This window comes from Balaenoptera borealis, assembly GCF_965194805.1.
Source record: "Balaenoptera borealis genome assembly, chromosome: 8".
Taxonomy (NCBI): Eukaryota; Metazoa; Chordata; class Mammalia; order Artiodactyla; family Balaenopteridae; genus Balaenoptera; species Balaenoptera borealis.
This window is the reverse complement of record NC_138865.1, coordinates 5,863,104-5,881,422: the sequence shown is the minus strand read 5'-3', so window position 1 is coordinate 5,881,422 and position 18,319 is coordinate 5,863,104. Positions and strand designations below refer to the sequence as shown.

Genomic DNA, 18,319 nt, shown 5'->3' with positions numbered 1-18,319 from the left:
TTTATTTGCTGGAATATAAACTGGCTTTGCATCCACTGTCTTATGCCACTGCTGGACTTGGTTTAAGTTAGCATTTTGAGAATCCAAATGAGATGACTGAAAACATTACTTTCCCTACAAATCTAAAATTTGAATAATCCTTTTTTTAGTTTCTCTTCTTCAGATCTGAATAAATCATGTCTGCAAGTGAAATTTGTTATTTCATGGAAAACGAGTACTTCATTTAAACACAAGAAAGTAAACCTGCTGGTGTTAGTCTGAGCCTCTAGTGCAATTTATCTTGCCCATGGTCTCCTGCTAAATTTGGTCCTTGTTTTCAAAACAGAAATAAGCTAGAGATTCTAAATCAGGTCAGAAAACGACCAGATAGTACTCAAGAGGGAATACATTAAAAGAAGAAATGGGCAGATAAAGGACCAAAATATACGTTAATGTCTACAAATAGGAAAATAACAAACTGGTTATCCTTTTACAAAAAGCTTTTATTTCTGAGACTGTTTAATGGCCCAGATCAAAGTTATTATCATAGACAACTAACCAAGAGGTCTATGAAACATGTAATGTAAACACCTTGACGAAATCCAAATAACTTTTATTTTTCATGCCTTAGCTCATTAACGGAGTCATATATATAATTTACAGGTTTAAAACAATATTTATTATTGTGAATACTTAGTATTAAATCTCTAGCTGATTCGAACTGAATTTTAAGAATCAAACATAGGTACTAAACAACTGATCAATAAATCGGGACTTCTTACGTGGTCCAGTGGTTAAGACTCCGTGCTCCCAATGCAGGGGGCATGGGTTTGATCCCTGGTCAGGGAACTAAGATCCCGCACGGCGCGGCCAAAACAAACAAAAAAACAAAATCAATAAATCATTTTGTAGCAGATTTCAAAAGGTGACGAAGCTATATTTGCCAAAGTTTATGCCATCATTTCAGTGGTAACAGCACAGATGTCGAGACAGGGCTGTAAGAACAAGGCACACCGATGTCACTTAAAAGCCCCGTCTCCCACAGGTAATGAAAGGTGGATTAGAATACCTCTTAGAAACCATAAAAGGATAGAGTGGGTAACTCTCTGTGTTTGGGAGCTAAGCAATTACTGAATTTTAAAAAGAGAGTTCCTAAGTGGTATTTTCATTCTAAAAATTTTTTTTAAATTGTCACCATTTCATAATAAATATCCTACCACATTATTCCTACAAAATGACCTGTCTAAAAATAAGAAAAGTCTTGGGGAAAGAGTGAGGAGAAAAAGATCAAAGCAAAGAGAGAAAGATGGTAAATTAAAACCTGCGAAGATTTTTAAACACATGAATAATTTATGTATGCATATATATTATGTATGTGATGGAGAGTGGTAATATACATTTAAAAGCCGAACAGCTTGGTAGGATAAGATGCAAGAAATTAACCCTGCTGAACAGACCCTTTGAAGGAACAATCGCAGCATTCTGTCAGGTGGAGACCGGAGGGCCCGCTGAGAGCTGAACTGGTGAAAGATGAGCCCCCGCCTGGCCCTCCTCTGCCCACCTGCCCACCCACGTACTCTGGGACCCTCTCTCAGCCTGGGCCAATCAACTCCACTTTCTTACCTAGAGGAGCTGACACGTGCTCCACTCTCTTTTCCAGATCATCTTTAAAATATTTTAAAAGAGCGAGCCCTACATCCGTACCTGGGGACCATGCTGTTAAAACTTCTTTTTTCTTTTTTAAATCCAGGCACATGCTTATTTAATCCTACCCTTTGATTCTTGTTTCCAGTATAACAACACACTTCATAATCTAATACCAGTCGAAGCCAAACAGTTTAACTCTTAATTCTCCTTCACATCTGGTGATGCCAGTGAAAGCACTAATGATTTCCAAATCTTCCTGAAAACTTTCTTGGAAATTATGTCACCAAGAGGATCATCAATAATTCTTAGGACGTTAAGGAAAACATTTTACTAAGGGAGAGCAGAACGAGGTCAAACGTGGTATCTGTGTCAGGAGAGAACGTCTGTAATACCCTCGTGAAAGCTGAGAAAGCAATGTCCTATTATCTCTCCGGGGGAGAAGTTCTAGAATGAGCACATCACTCCCACGTGGAGTGCTGCTACTTTGCAGAGGGAAGTGCATCAAACAGCCTTTCCTCCAGTTCTCCCTGGCTTTGCCCCGAAGTAACAGCTCATAAAACAGCACGGCAATGTGGGGCTTTACCACACATACACTGCGATTGGTGTAAGATAATCTTCTCTTGCAAATCTGAAAAAAGAATCACCTCAGGAAAGAAAATACCTCAACATTTTCAGGGCAGATGTATCATTTCAAAGCGTGGAGTACCATTTACTACCATGTCGACAAGAAATCCATTTTGGGAGGGGTGACAAGGAATTGTAACTATGTGAGAAAGAAAAATACCCTCAGAGTAGATCAGGGTTACTCATGTAATAAACTTTCTGACCTTTTACTTTTCAGCTACAAGAGGCCTGCTCTCAAGAGGGAATGCTTATCCAGGGATCCTCTAGTTTATCATGAGTGGTATTTGGCATTCAGGTTAATATTTATATGCGTCATTAAAAGGTAAAAGAACTAAAAAAAAAAAAAAAGAAAGGTAAAAACTGTCCTTCTAGTTATCCAAGTATTTATTATAGGTCTGCTACCCACCAGGCGCTCTCTGACGTGTTAGAAGGCGGCCCAGGCTTCTTCGCAGGGGAAGGGAAGCCGGAAGCGGCATGACCTGGGTTTGCAAACGCTCCCCATCCCAGGAGTGGTGGGAAGGATTGTGAGATGGCGGGGGAAGAGTGGGGCCTGGCAGCCTTTCTAGACCGAGGCAAAGGCACCAAAGCATAAAAAACGCAGGGACTCTTCAGGGAATGCAAATGGCTTGGTGTAAGGAGTGGAGAGGACCGGTGGGGAGGTGGCAGGAGCTGAGATGCTGGCGGTGCCTCTTAAAGGCCGAGAGGTTCTGGCGGCATCCTGCGAAGTGCGGGCGCCTTGTGGGGAGCAGGCCAGCGCAGAGCTGAAATCCGGAGAGAGGACTCTGAGGGAGCATCTGAATGGGGAGAGGGGCCCAGATATTTTCAGACTAGTAAGAAACCAGTTTAGAAATAAAATGCCAGGGAAAGCAATGCAGGAGAGAATTTCAAGAAAGGAGTCATCAACAGGGCTAAAAACTAGGCGTGTTGTTAAACTAACGAGAACCCCAAGGCCGGAGGGGTGGCTCGGTTCTGCAGCAGGACCCACTCACCGGCTTCGGGACACACGACGACACCGGCTGAGGCCCAGGAGCCTGGGTCCCGAGGCCTCGGGGCTCCCCACGGTTATCTCCTCCCCACCCGCAGATGGAGAGAGACCACTGTTTCGTCATCCCGGTGCTAGGGGCACCCTGTGGTCCTCGTGTTCTGCCCTAGACATTCCTCGGAAGCGGCCGGCTGATGGGCTGTCGAGTATGTGCTGAGCCCCTACTCTGCCGGCCCCGGGGACACAGCGGTGCAAACACACCCCTGCTACTGGGGAGCTCTCCTTCCGGGGGGAGACAGGCAATCAAGTCATCGCACAGATGAGGTGCCACGTGAGGGCTGGTCTAGCCTGGGAAGTTAGGGAAGGCTCCCTGAGAAGGAGGGCTTATGCAGGACGAGGTCGAAAGAGGAGGGGAGAGTCCTACAGAGCCCCCCAGGGACTCACTGTGGCTCCAGCACAAAGAGCGGGGGGCGGGGGGGGGGGCCGGGATGGTAATCTGTGTGTAGACGGTAGGTACTCAGTGCATCTTTCTAGAACACCGCACAAGTGATTTGAGCGACTTCTCGGCTCTGTGGGAAGCAGGGCCACAGCTGCTGGTGAGGAAGGGGAAGCACCTCGCCACCACGGGGAGAAGCCGGTCCGTCAGGGACGCTGCTCTGACACACACCAGCCAACCTCGGCCGGTCACACGCGAGCGCCACCAAGTCTGACAGCCCTTCGCGACGATCGGAAGAATGCTGGCAAATAATCTGCGTGGTACTGGGGACCGTCAAGTCTCCCCAGGTACTTTGGTTTTATTTGCCATAATCTTCTGGTGGCCCTAAGTCGTTCAGGTTGAAGGAAGGAAATTTCTTTCCTTTACTTGGTACTTCGAAGGTGAGCAAGACATTTATCTTGGTATCTACAAATGAAGGAAAGGAGGTACAAGAAGAAGACAGCAGCCAAGTGTCAGACAAAGCACAGCCCAAGGCAGCAAAGTTCACACAGAGCCTCCAAAGGCTTAGAGTGAAAAAAGGAATTAAAAAGAACCCACAGGGGCTTCCTTGGTGGCGCAGTGGTCGAGAATCTGCCTGCCAATGCAGGGGACACGGGTTCGAGCCCTGGTCTGGGAAGATCCCACGTGCCGCGGAGCAACTAGGCCCGTGAGCCACAACTGCTGAGCCTGCGTGTCTGGAGCCTGTGCTCCGCAACAGGAGAGGCCGCGGTGGTGAGAGGTCCGCGCACCGCGATGAAGAGTGGCCCCCGCTTGCCGCAACTAGAGAAAGCCCTAGCATAGAAACGAAGACCCAACATAGCAAACAATCAATCAATCAATAAGAAATCTTAAAAAAAAGAAGAACCCACAGCGGTAAACCAATTTCTCACCCAAGTGTTTTATTGAAAGCTGATTTCCAAGGCGATGACCACAAAGATGAGACAGGGTGAGAAGGGGGCAGGACCCTGACGATGTAAGAGCACCTGTCTCCTGCCATCCTCACCATCACCCTCGGAGCTGGGTAACACCACTGTCCCATTCTGCAGATGGGAAAACCAAGGCACAGGGTCTGAGGGGTTTGCTGAAAGCCACACACTCTGGGGGTGGCAGGGGCGGGACACAGACCCAGGATCTCTGACGCCAGAGCCCACGTTCTGGACCACTTTACTGTCTCCTGGGAGGGAGGCATCCACAAGTTTTTCATACCTTTTAACTATACAAATTGATAAGTATCAAGATTTTTGAAATGCAAAAAGTAAAATACAGCCCTTAGAATCACTGTCAATTTCAGTACATTCATTTCAGTAAAAATTTCCGGACTTCCTCAGCAGTCCAGGGGTCAGGACTCCACGCTTTCACTGCCAAGGGTGCGAGTTCCATTCCTGGTCGGGGAACTAAGATCCCGCAGGCCACGCAGCACGGCCACAAAAAAAAAATTTCCTTTAGTTTCAAACCAATACAATGCTATTAACTAGAATTAGTAATAAATAGTTCAGACAGGGCTGTTTTCATAGAAGTAATCTTCCAGAAATCCAATTAACACTTCAAAAAGTAGTAGTAACTTGCTATGGGGCCCACTAGCCTAGGTGACTATCAGGATGTAAGAAAATGGAATATATACTCATCTCATGTGACTTTATTCCTACAGAGAAAAATATAAATTATTTTCAGTTGCTCACTTTGGCACGCAGGACCTATTCTGATTTCACAGAAACACAGAATGGTTTTCAGAAATCTTCTATTTGTCTGCCACTGACAAATATGAAGTAAATACAATAAGGTTTTCCAGATTGACACTGAGAAAGAGTTACAGCATTTCCACTGCCCGAGTCACCTTACTCCTGTTTTCCTGAAACAGAGCCTCGGTTTCGATCACATGGAGGTCTCACCAAGACCCTATTTTCACCAAATTTCTTGCACATCTACTTTGGGCAATGTGTGTTGCTAGCATTCTAGAAAGCTAAAAGGCAGTGATGAACCTGAGAAACATAAAATCTCTTTTCATAAACATACATCAGTGGTTCTTAAACTTCTTAGGGTCACAAAGATCTCGCACCCTCTCCTCAGGAGAGAAAAAAAAAGTACAAACAGTGTGACTTCGGTAGACTTTTTTGTAGAACCATCTAAGCTGTATGTATCAAAATCCTTAAAAACATTCCCTCCTTCTGACTACAAAATTTCAAAAGTGGGATGTATTCTAGGGGCATAACTCTAATTACAGAAAGGATATTATGCATAAATGTTCAGTGCAACATATACCAGCAAATATACTAGAAACAAACAGAATGTCTATAATGAAGACTAGTCAAGAAAATTAATACTGCACTTACACAACTGAATAGTACTTAACTATAAAAATGTTTAAGAAAAATAATTCTTGTGGAAAGTCCTTATGATATGTTAGTTTTTTAAAACTAGGAGACATACATTGATTATGCATACTGCTTACACCATATGCTCTCTTTTTACAAAAAGAAAAGCATAGAAATAACTAGAAGGAAAGAAAGTTAAAAGTAGTAGTTGTCTCTGGTGGTGAGATTGTAGATGATATATTTCTTATGTCTTGGTTTTCCTTAGTTCCTGTATTGAACATATGTTAGTATAAGGTTTTTAAAAATTGTTAAGCTTCCTTTTAAACTTGTTTTAAAAATTATTTACTGACAAAAACTGACTCATTACAAAACAGTTCATATAATAACTTGAGATTTTTTTTCTGTAAGGAGGCTGTATATCACAGTAAGCTCTAAAGTTTGTTGATTGCCAAAGAGGTTGCCATACATGATTTAGTGATAAAACAGAGAGAATACACAACAAGCAGAGCTGACAGAAGGCTCAGAGAAATAATACTTATAACCACAGAAGGATTAAGCTAAAAGTTCACACACAGGGCACAGCTAGGAATATTCTTCATTTGAGGACACAGCCAAACTTTAGGCAGCATTAAAACAAAAACAAAACACCCCAGCTTTAGCAAATGTTTTAATAAAGCACAAAAAACAGAATGTGGTGAATTCAATTATTAATCAATCATCAATTATCAATCACTTAAAAGCAAAGGAGAGAATTATGTCATATCTTCTAAAACAAGACAGTCATGAGGTAGCAGCCCACGTCCTGCACTGCACAGCACTTAATGTGAAGATGCTTCTTTTTAAAATAAGAACAAATAAATACTTCACTACACTTTGTTCTTATACCTGCTCCCAGTTACATCATCTTAAGATACTTCTTTAAAGGGGAGTTAAATTTTTAAATTTAAATTAAAAAAATTAAAGAAGTTAAAAGTCTTTATCTTACTTTCTCTCCAAAGCAGTAGACACACATGGTAAATTAGAAATTAGGAATTAAAAGGAGTAGTTGGATTTTACCATTAACTTTGAGGTCATTTTTTTATTATATTGTCTTTTAACCACATACTAAAGTATATGACATACATATAATTTTAAGACACCTCATTTCCAGTTTAGAGAATATTATAAAGCAAACAAATTATGTTGCTGGGTGTCAAAATTTTGTGTACTGAGAAATAAGATTAAGTTTTAAAAACTCTAGAACAAACATACTGTAAGTATGTATTTCAAAATCCTCCAATAGAAAAGGGAACCCTCCTGCACTGTTGGTGGGAATGTAAATTGATACAGCCACTATGGAGAACAGTATGGAGGTTCCTTAAAAAAGTAAGAATAGAACTACCATATGACCCAGCAATCCCACTACTGGGCATATACCCTGAGAAAACCATAATTCAGAAAGAGTCATGTACCACAATGTTCACTGCAGCACTATTTACAATAGCCAGGACATGGAAGCACCCTAAGTGCCCATCAACAGATGAATGGATAAAGAAGATGTGGCACATTTATACAATGGAATATTACTCAGCCATAAAAAGGAACGAAATTGAGTTATTTGTAATGAGGTGGATGGATATAGAGTCTGTCACACACAGTGAAGTAAGTCAGAGAGAAAAACAAATACCGTATGCTAACTCATATATATGGAATCTAGAAAAGTGGTACTGATGAACCTAGGGGCAGGGCAGGAATAGAGATGCAGATGTAGAGAATGGACTTGAGGACATGGGGAGGGGGAAGGGTTAAGCTGGGACAAAGTGAGAGAGTGGCATGGACATATATACACTACCAAATGTAAAATAGATAGCTAGTGGGAAGCAGCTGCATAGCACATGGAGATCAGCTCAGTGACCACCTAGAGGGGTGGGATAGGGAGGGTGGGAGGGAGACACAAGAGGGAGGGGATATGGGGATATATGTATACGTATAGCTGATTCACTTTGTTATACAGCAGAAACTAACACACCATTGTAAAGCAATTATACTCCAACAAAGATGTAAAAAAAATTTAAAAAAGAAGATCCTCCAATAAAAACGAAGACAGACATAGCCTCAAAGCAAGTGAACTTACGACACGCAGCCTGACCTAATTCAAAGGAAACCATCAGGACTGTCCTTTGCTGAGAGCACTGAGTCTCCCGAACCAGGGAGAGGAACACCAGGGGGTCAGCGACACCCTATTTCAGCCCAAGTGAAAAGCCGGAAGGGGGTCTCTGTGAAGCAAAAGCGAGTCACCTTCTTCATCGGAAGACACAGGATGAAGGTTGAGAGAGGGGTCTGGGATTCCGGGGTCTCTAGCTTGCATCAGCATAAGGCTGTCTCTGGCACTGACTTCTTCGAGAAACTTTCAAGCATGGTTATAGAGGGAACAAACTTTTGCGGACTGGATTAGAGAAGCTAAACACCTGAAGTTTGCAAACAACAGTAACAGGCTGCCTGCACGTAAACACTTGGCCCGGCCAGTATCCTACAAGGCAAGGGTTCAAGGCTAGTAAAATAGGGTTAAAAGAAAGCCTTTAGGGTTACGATGAGTGACACAAGAGCAATCTTTTTTGACTTCTTTTAACATACATCTTCAATAGGAAAAATAAGAAACGGATAGTCACAGAAAAAAAAAAGTCTTTGTCCAGAATGGTTTGTTTTGGAGAAACCACAGCAAATTTACTGGCGATGTGGTAGGTGCTGTGAGAACCCCCAGGACCCCTGACCCCAGCTGCGGGTGGCCGGGCGCAGGATGGTCCCGGCAGCCAGACCTCCTCGGGGACCCCTGCTGCTGCGGCGGCCACGAGACTGCCTCACCCAAGGCCAAGGCTCCTTGTGGGACGGGGCGGCCCAGAGTGACCGTCCAGGCAGCGGTCCCAGGCCCAGCCTCCCTCTCTCCACGGGATGGACACCTGTGATCCAGGGCTCCGTGTCTGTGAGGGCCAGGACTTCTAGAACCCCCGTCACAGCTCAGCCTGGTGCAGCTGGGCCAGCCCCTCCCTCCCAAAGCCGCTGCCCCCAGAGCCCCGGTAACAGAGCCCTGCACCGACCCCAGATCAGAGCCCGCTTCCTGGAGAACCCAACCTCCAAGAAGAGAAACCTGGTATTTTCCTGAAGAAGCCATTCAGCAAGCAGAGACCACAGTATTTAAGTCAGTTTCCTCCCCTATAAAGTTGGAATAATAGCAAGCAAGTACAGAGTCACTGCAAGGAGGGGGTGAGGTAATGCACAGAAACACCGAGGGCCAGGCAACACCGCATATGCAATAAATGTTAGGCTGTTATTAAGTAGATATTAAAATGTTCCTCAAGACGGATTACTGCTTCAAGACCTCTAAAGAACTGTAGGGAAGAGGCTGTAGAGAACAGGTTCTGAACATACGGAAAGTTACTGCTCAAGGCAGTTGCTCCTAAGCTCCCTGCACAACTCCCACCAAATTCCTGACCTTTCTTATGTTTCCCAGGCAATCCCTTTCCCGTGTCTTTACATTTTTCTCTCTGTGCCAATTATCCAGCGATTACATTATACAGTAATCAAATTATAAAAATGTCTCAGGAGGAATAAAAAGGGGGGAAATATTACCCAAAGCAAACAGATCTCCCACATTCCAGAAATCCCAAGACTGACCAGGACAGGAGAGCACGGATTTATTTGTAAAATACAAACCTACCAGCTGACACTAATATCCCCCCAAGACTCTGATTCAAAAGATCTGGGGGTATAGAAACTTGTATTTTCTAAAACTCCTCAGGTACACAAAGAACTGCAAAGAAATCTTCAACCTCAGGGTTGCTTTCTTAGTAGTAATATCGACATTGTAATTTTAAACATGTATATATGAAGGAAGTAAGTAAATACATTAGTAAGAAGCAAGATTTTCAAAATAAGACATAAAAATGCTCAAAAAGTTTGTTACATTTAAATTGGAAGTATCAATATGAATTCACGATGAAAAGAAATCCACATGTTTCCTTGCTCTGAGAATACTGAAAGGGCCTAGAAGAAATGACCTAGAAGTAAAAAGAGGGCACCTAACGTTAGCTCTTGACTTCTAAATACCATCCTTCACGACAAGGAACTGGGGCTGTTTGGAGAAATGGCTGATTCTGGGTCTGAGGCAGGAAATCAGAAGGTGAGTCAATTTGGTTGTGTCAGAAAGAAGAGTGGAACTGAAAAAATGAGGGGAAGGTTTGATTTAGTGACACCTACTCCAAACATAGCAATTAAAGAGAAAGCAATAAGCATTTACCCCTGCTTTTTAGAAGGAGCTACGGGCCAGCCACAGTGGCTGAGGGAATGGTCCCCTTTACAGAAGAATGCCAGCTGAGTCTGTGGAGGAAACAGTGGACTCTGGCAGGGACCGAAGGATGCTGAAACCTTCAGGTGAAGACAGCCTGCTGGGGAGCGTTCACGTGGTGCCAAAGCGTTGCTCCTGCACATCTGCTGTTTACGAAAAAGAGACCCATCTGGCAGTCACCACCATGAACGAGTGATCACACAGCACCATTCATGATGGAACGATCTAGCATCCTCTGCCTCCTAATGTGCTTTAACATGAAGTACACATGACAATGAAGAAGTATTCTTACCGAAAAGGTTTCACCTAAATCAGATCAAGCCGAGACCCACGGAGAGAGGTCTGTGCATACAGTGGGAAGGGGAGGGGAGGGAGGGGGAGAAAGCAAGTTTGTCAGAATATTATTAACTGTTGAGTCTAAGAGGTGTTCATATGGATGGATGTTCACTGTACTATCCTTTCAACTTCTTTTATACTTGAAGACAATTTTCATTATAAAAAATTTAAGGGAAAGTAACATTTTAATGTTTTTGAAATGATTCTGATAATCATTTAGTTTGACAAATTTGGGACTAGGGGTCTCATTTAAGGGAGTTAGTTTTACTCCAAAAGTGAAGTAAAGGAATTCCTAAAGAACGCATATACAACAGAATGCATTGTGCAATTTTTAAATTTAATAGCAATGTTTTTACTGTTGAATACCTCACTCTAGATCACAGAATTGTTTTATATGAGAACTAGTATCACCTGCTTTTCTTAGATCAACGTTAAACTACTAATGTAATTCAAGCTTAGAAATCTTACTGTACTAATTTAAAAAAACTACTACTTAATTTATTCACCAAATTTATTGAACACTTAACATGGGTTAGAGCAGGGCAGGATACAGATTAAAAAGAGGTGGAAGGACATTTGAAACACAAGTGCAGAATACAGACACTGCCTGATCTGACTTTTTGATTACGGTCAGTATCAAAGCTCAAAAACTCTCCAACTCACTCCTTAGGCAGCTTTCAAAGTGCTCACCTTGTTGAAACAAGAGGGCTGCTTACCCTTAGGAAGCTCCATCTAAGTACAAGTGGTTCCTGGAACTGATTTAGAGAAGTGCTGAGATGGGGTTTTTTTGTTTGTTTTTTGGATTTTTTTGAGGAAGTTTCTCACTGTGAAGAAATTTACACTACTATGGCCAAAAAAGATCCAGAGCCAGAAACTAGCAGTCTGGCCCTTTGACCTTAGTAGCAATTTTATTTAAAACATTGGAGGTCAGGGATAGAAGGGGGTTAGTCTCAGCTCTAAAATAGGAGATGGGAATTCCAGTTTCCAGCCCATGTCTTCCCCTAATTAGCTATATTATCCCAGGTAAATCGCGTTAGCTCACTTTTAAAATGGGGGAAGTAATGTGTCTAACCTCACAGAGCTGTCAAAAGGATCAAATGAGGGGAGTTTACAGAAAAGTCCTGCTTAAATGTGATAGGTTATAAGGGGGAGGGGAAGTTCACAATTTCTAAGGAGGTGCTCAGCACGTAAGTTTTCACTGTTTCATACCCCCAACTTTAAAAATTAGCTGGCTTAAAAACAAATCAATACCAAACGGAGGTACGGTGTACAGATCGCTAAGATGATGCGGAATTCTCTGTGAAACACACGCCGCATCACGCGGATGTTTACGTGACCGCTGAGCGTGTGCTGAGGGGCAGGACACGAGACTCTGAGGGGTCGTGTTCTGGACCCACAAGGAGGCGGGTAAAGAAGGGAAAAGGCAGCACCTAGAAACTTTAAAGCAATCTGACAGCTTAACTGTATGTCTTCTGAATCTAACTTGGGTTTGCATTGTGTATGTTTTTCAAATTTCCATTTTTCTGTTAATTCACTTCCATTGCATGGCACAGAGGTACTGGTTTGTGACTGCATAAAAATAAAAAACAAACAAGCGTGTTCTGTCACCACTGACGGTTTGAGGGGCGGCTCTATAGAGCATGGAGTGAGGAAAACAAAGGGCCTGCCCCGTTTATGATTCCTGCTTCAGTTCAGGTGTCTCTCTCACCAGATCAATCTCTCTGAATGGTAGTAATTAAAGAGTGGGTGCGGTGGAATAAATATGAATAAAATGAACGCCACTGAGCTAACTGCAAGTGAATAAAGTCCCTGCCTATACAGGGAAGCCTGGTGTGACCGCAGCACCTGCCAACATTTGAGTCAGAGCTGGAGCTTACTGCAGATCAGCGCTAACAGGTAAATATTTGCAACTGATTGTGACGACAGGGAGTACTAACTGTGAATCCCAATTAAGCAAAATGTTATTCCCCCAAAAAAGAATTCAACCCTTCTCATTAGTAGACCTGTATTTTTTAGTACTCAATTATTATTATCATTTGAATTATTATCTGAATTCATCAAAAAAAACTATAGATATAAAAACATAAAACTGGTATCTGACTTCTACCTTTTCCAAATAAAGTTAAAACAGTTAATTGAATAACTATTTAATAGTTAATCTACTGAAATATTAAAGTTCTCCAAAAGTCAAATGCTAAGAATCTCCCAAGACTGAGCCTAGAAACTGCTATTTTAGAATCTGGTTTTGTCATCTCCATTGGTAGTTCCACAACTCCAATTAGTCTCCTAAAAAAATAACCCTCCCCAACTAAAATAAAAAACCGGCTAAAGACCTTAACAGGCATCCCACCAAAGAAGACACACAGATGGCAAACAAGCACATAACATCTTATGTCATCAGGGAAATGCAAATTAAAACAATGGGATCCCACGACACGGCTGTTAGAATGACCAGAGTCCAGAACACTGACAATATCAAATGCTGGTGAGGGTGTGGAGCAACGGGAACTCTCATTCTCTGCCGGTGGGAACGCAAAGACAGTTTGGCATTTTCTTACAAACCTAAACATACTCTTACCGTATGATCCAGCAACCATGCGCCTTGGTATTTACCCAGGAGTTGAAAACTTATGTTCACACAAAAACCTGCACATGGATATTTATAGCAGCTTTACTCCTAGTTGCCAAAACTTGGCAGCAGCCAAGATGTCCTTCAGTAGGTGAATGGATAAATCTACCGTGATATATCTGAACTAAGAACTGTTACTCAGTGCTAAAAAGAAATGAGCTATCAAGCCATGAAAAGACATGGAAGAACCTTAGAATGCATAGTACTAAGTGAAAGAAGCCAATCTGAAAAGGCTGTGATTCCAACTATGTGACATTCTGGAAAAGGCAAAACTATGAAGACAGTAAAAATATCACTGGTTTACAGGGGTTAAAGGGGATGGAGGGATGACTAAGTAGAACACAGAGGAATTTTTAGGACAGTGAAAATATTCTGTATGATACAGTAACAGTAGTCATTATACATTTGTCCAAACCCATAGAAGGTACAACACCAAGAGTGAACCCTAATATAAATTATGGATTTTCATTGATTAGTATATGTCACTATAGGTTCATCAATTATAACAGCTGTACCACTCTGGTGAGGGATGCTGATAATGGGAAAGTCTATGCACGTGTGGGGCAGGGGTTATATGAGAAATCTCTGTACCTTCCCCTCAGTTTTGCTGTGAACCTACAACTGCTCTAAAAAATAGTCTACTTTTTAAAAAACCTTCTACTTCCATTTCACATGTTAATTAGCTTCTCACCAAAGGATCATGTCTGTGTACTAATTTGACTGATAGTTCTACTCTATTTGAAAAGTTCAGCTCAATATTTGTTGCTTCTCTATTTCATTCATGTTGACTTCTATTACTGGGCTGGAGATTAACTTCATAAAAGAAGAGATTATTGCTGTCCTTTTACTGCTATATCCCTAGTACCTAGCAGATCTCCAGGAAGACAGATGTTGATGAAAAGAAATAAAACCACCGAAATGACCAAGCATCTGGAAGCTGGTGGCTGCTCAAGTGGGGAGACCATGACTCATTCATCTCTGCACACGGAGCATGTAGCACAGGACTGGAAACAGCAGGGGTCAGTAAGTGCTTGTAGAATTAAATGAATGATGGGGCTTCCCTGGTGGCGCAGTGGTTGAGAGTCTGCCTGCCAATGCAGGGGACACGGGTTCGAGCCCTGGTCTGGGAAGATCCCACATGCCGCGGAGCAACTGGGCCCGTGAGCCACAACTACTGAGCCTGCGCGTCTGGAGCCTGTGCTCCGCAACAAGAGAGGCCGCGATAGTGAGAGGCCCACGCGTCGTGATGAAGAGTAGCCCCCGCTTGCCACAACTGGAGAAGGCCCTCGCACAGAAACGAAGACCCAACACAGCCAAAAATAAATAATAAATACATAATAAATAAACTAAAAAAAAAAAAAGAATTAAATGAATGAATGAGTGGAGGGATGGATGGATGGATGGATGGATGGATCAGGGCATTGGGCAACTGCCAAAATTTAGAACACATACGCTTTTCACTCTCGACTAAAACCATTTTAATATTTACAATTGACTCTGAACATAAATTTTACTATTATTTTACTACAATTTGCACTGTATATTATCCATCCTACAACCAACACAATGTGAACAGTAATGCTCAAAATAAAAGGAAACAGGAAATCTAAGTGGCTGAGAAAATTGCTAGAGTTGCTCTTTAGAGTACATTACAGAATTTCCTTCAAACAGCCCTCCACTAAAAAAACATGCGTGCATGTGTGTGTGCGCACACACGCGCGCATGCACACACACACACACACACCCTTCACAACGGCTATTGCTGGGTGTTGTTTCTATAGCAAAGGAAACAAAATATTCACAGAGAATTTTAGGTAAATGTGATACTATAATTCTGTAATTATAGTTCTCCATAATTTAAAAAAATCCTCTCAAATTTACTTTAAGATAAAGCTTTTTAGCTTTCAGAAAAACTTCTCATATTTATTCAATTAGAAAAGTACTTGGAATAAAACTACTCACCCAACCCCAAATCCCAACAATCTCTTCTAAGCCTGAAGCCGTTGAATAAGATTCATTCTTTAAAAAATATCAGAAGCCATTTCTCATTCACAAATGAAATGACTTCTAATCTACAGAAAACATCTATGCTAAGATTTGAGGATAAACCATCTATCTTTACTATCATTTAAACTTTTTAAGAAACTCTGCCAAGCCCAACAGATAGCACAAGGGATAGGAATTTAATCTGTTTTCCTACCTTGTCTCCAGAAGCCAGGAGAAAATTTAATGAATTGACTCAGTCAGAGAAATTAAGGTTATTATGAAATTTAATCAGCCAGCTCTCTGGAGCCTGATGGCTTTACGATGGTATTTTATAAACAACTGTTGGCACCCTTAGTAGTTTTTCCCTTAAGATGGAGCACCTATTAGTAGGGACTGTCTTCCATAAGCAAGGCGGCAAGTTGATCAGCCCAGTCCTTAAAGAGTGTCTGAGTGAAGTCAGGCTGCAGAATATCCGTGCCTCCCCAGATCTACACAGAAGTACGAGGCATATTAAATTCCACCCTCACTGTGTGTCGTTAAGTACAGCATATGGATAAATATGGGTATGAAGATTTAAGGAAAAATACAAACAGCTAAACCACCACCTCCTATCACTTAAGGCAAAGAAATATAGACAACTCTGACACTCAAGTCTCTGGGTGAAGCAGATATTAAATCCACTTCAAATAAGTAGGCTGCACAGGGAAATTTTGATTTGCTTTTTTCTTTTGTGGAAAACTGTTAAAATGCACAAAGTAAAACATGCTTTTCACTTCAACCTTACATTCTTAAAGATGTCAGATATTTACTAGTTATAAGTAGGGCAAATTAATGGACTACTGCCACGTGAAATAAAAACGATATATTTTGACTAAAGGAGGATGTATAAAACATTTCGTGCATTTAGATTGTACTGACTTGGAATTGTTGATCAGCTACAAGATTTAAGTTTACCCCGGCACGTTGTATGAAGAAAGTGTTTGCTAACGTAAATCAGTGGCTGAAAAAATATTAATGGAGGGAAGAGTTAACCTACTGAACCATCTGACATGGAAACAACATACGGACATCATTCTCAGTAATCATTAAAGCCAGTTTCAAGGATCTGAATGTTTGTGAAGATGCAATCGAAATAACAGTTTCAAAAATAACTGACAGAATTGTGGTTTTTATATGGTTCTATATTCTAACATTTCATTTACCAGAAATGAGCTCCTTAGTTAATTCAAAAGGGTAGTTTTACAGTATCCCATGCCTGGAGAAGTCTTGAGACCCTATCCACGATAGCTAAACCTAAAGGACCATTAAATTTTCTATAATTAAAGGACCTTACTTACTGCATTTTTCGTATCAACTTCATTTTCATGTACTTTTATCCTTCTCATACAACGAAGACTCTGGCATGTTTTAATTTTATTGCCTTTGTAAGATCGTCCAGAGAAACAGATTCACACACGGGCTTTATTTTATTTTATTTTTTGGGGTTGGTTTGTTTTGCTTGTCGTTTTAAATATAGACTTACAGTTTTTACAGCTAGGGAAAAACACCAATATCACTGCTGCTGGAGCTGTAATCCCAGCCCTTGGACCAACTCTAGACTTTCTCTAGGAGCCCAGGGGTCCAGTGCCCCAGGGACTGTTAGAATGCTCCCGGAAGGGATGCCCCATACCCAGGACGTCCTCAGGTGTTGGGGTGAGCGATGGGCCCCCGCCCAGCTGGCAGCTCTCATCCTTACCTAACCAGTGCCCCTAGGGCTGAAGTGGATTAAAAAGAGAGAAACAGAAATTTGAGGGGACTAACTCAGAACCTCTCGGACGGCTGGATTTGCAACTTCAACTAACTTTCTCTGTGGGCCCACCGTGTTCCCAGCAGAGAACAGAGACCAGGGTCACAGCATCTGCCTTCAAGGAGCCGAGTCTGGGGGTGAGGAGGAGCCGGCAGGCAGTGACGATTCAGTCACAGAGGGAACAGGCGCAGCGTCCAAACCACAGCTTGGCTCCGGGCACCGGCACGTGGCCACGACTCAGGCAGTGAGCGTTCCCCTAAGTACGGCCTCAGGCTGGGGGCCAGGATGTGCCGGTGTGGCCTCTGGTATGGCAGAGGTGTGGAGTAACGTTCTGGAAAATGCTGGACAACTACTGGGGCTGGAAGAACAGAATGAAAAAAACCCACAGAGCTGTGAGTTTGGGAGCAATGAAACGCTCTATGGAGAGCACACAAAACGTGTGCACGTAACCGGCATTTTCCTCTGCCTTAGGGAGCGTCTGGGTCTGCCCGTTCCTTTTCCCTTTGAAGGTTTCTCACAGTCTGGTTGTTTTCTCAGGGCCCTCAGTTCCCTGCAGACTCCTCTCCCTCAAGCTGAGATCCTGCTCTCTCCCCTGGAGCACACTCTGTGTCCCGGGGGCAAGATGCTTAGAGATAAGAAGCCTGAAGCCACTGCCCCCTTTACACAGTGATCTGGGTCAAAACACAAGTTGATGACTTCTCAGCATAAAGCTTCTCAGCTTCTCAAAATCCAAAGGCTGTGATACGTATCATGACGTGGACTCTTCTGGAGTTTTCAAGAGCTTTGTACTTATCCTGTCTTGTGAACTGAACTTTATTGTTTAAAGGAACAACACTTGAACTTCTTCTAAAACATCAAGGTTAAAGGAGACAGTCTAATGATTGCATCTTAGCTGTGTCTTGCAAAAAAATATAAATAACGTTGGGTTGTGTGTTATTTTCAGAGGCATCCCGATCTTTTCTGCGAACCAGAGATTGTTTGAGGTTTACCAAATTTGCCTGGAGCGGTAGAAAAGCCCCTGTATTAACTTTATGAAGTGAAATACAGAACATTTGCAAAGCGCAGGGGTCAACATCTCGGAAATGCATAGTGGAAGAATCCATTTGAACGTATCTAAAAACGCTTAGTCTAAAATCAAACTTGCTATAAAGAATTATGAAGAATTCTTCTTAGTAATAATAGGAAAGGCTGTTCATGTAATTCATTCAAGGAGACGAAAGACTTTTTAAAACTAAAGTTGAT

The 18,319-nt window shown here is 42.3% G+C and overlaps 1 protein-coding gene across 7 annotated transcripts in view; it reads right to left on the bottom strand.

Moving 5' to 3' along the window:
* Positions 1 to 18,319, bottom strand: part of GALNT7 (polypeptide N-acetylgalactosaminyltransferase 7) — a 120,326-nt gene that overhangs the window by 68,469 nt on the left and 33,538 nt on the right. The window contains exon 2 of one of the 7 annotated variants that reach the window (XM_082402118.1): positions 4,598 to 4,747. The exons of the other annotated variants lie outside the window; for them this stretch is intronic. The gene's annotated coding sequence lies outside the window, so the exon portion shown is untranslated. The remainder of the gene's footprint in view (positions 1 to 4,597; positions 4,748 to 18,319) is intronic. 7 annotated transcript variants of the gene reach the window in all.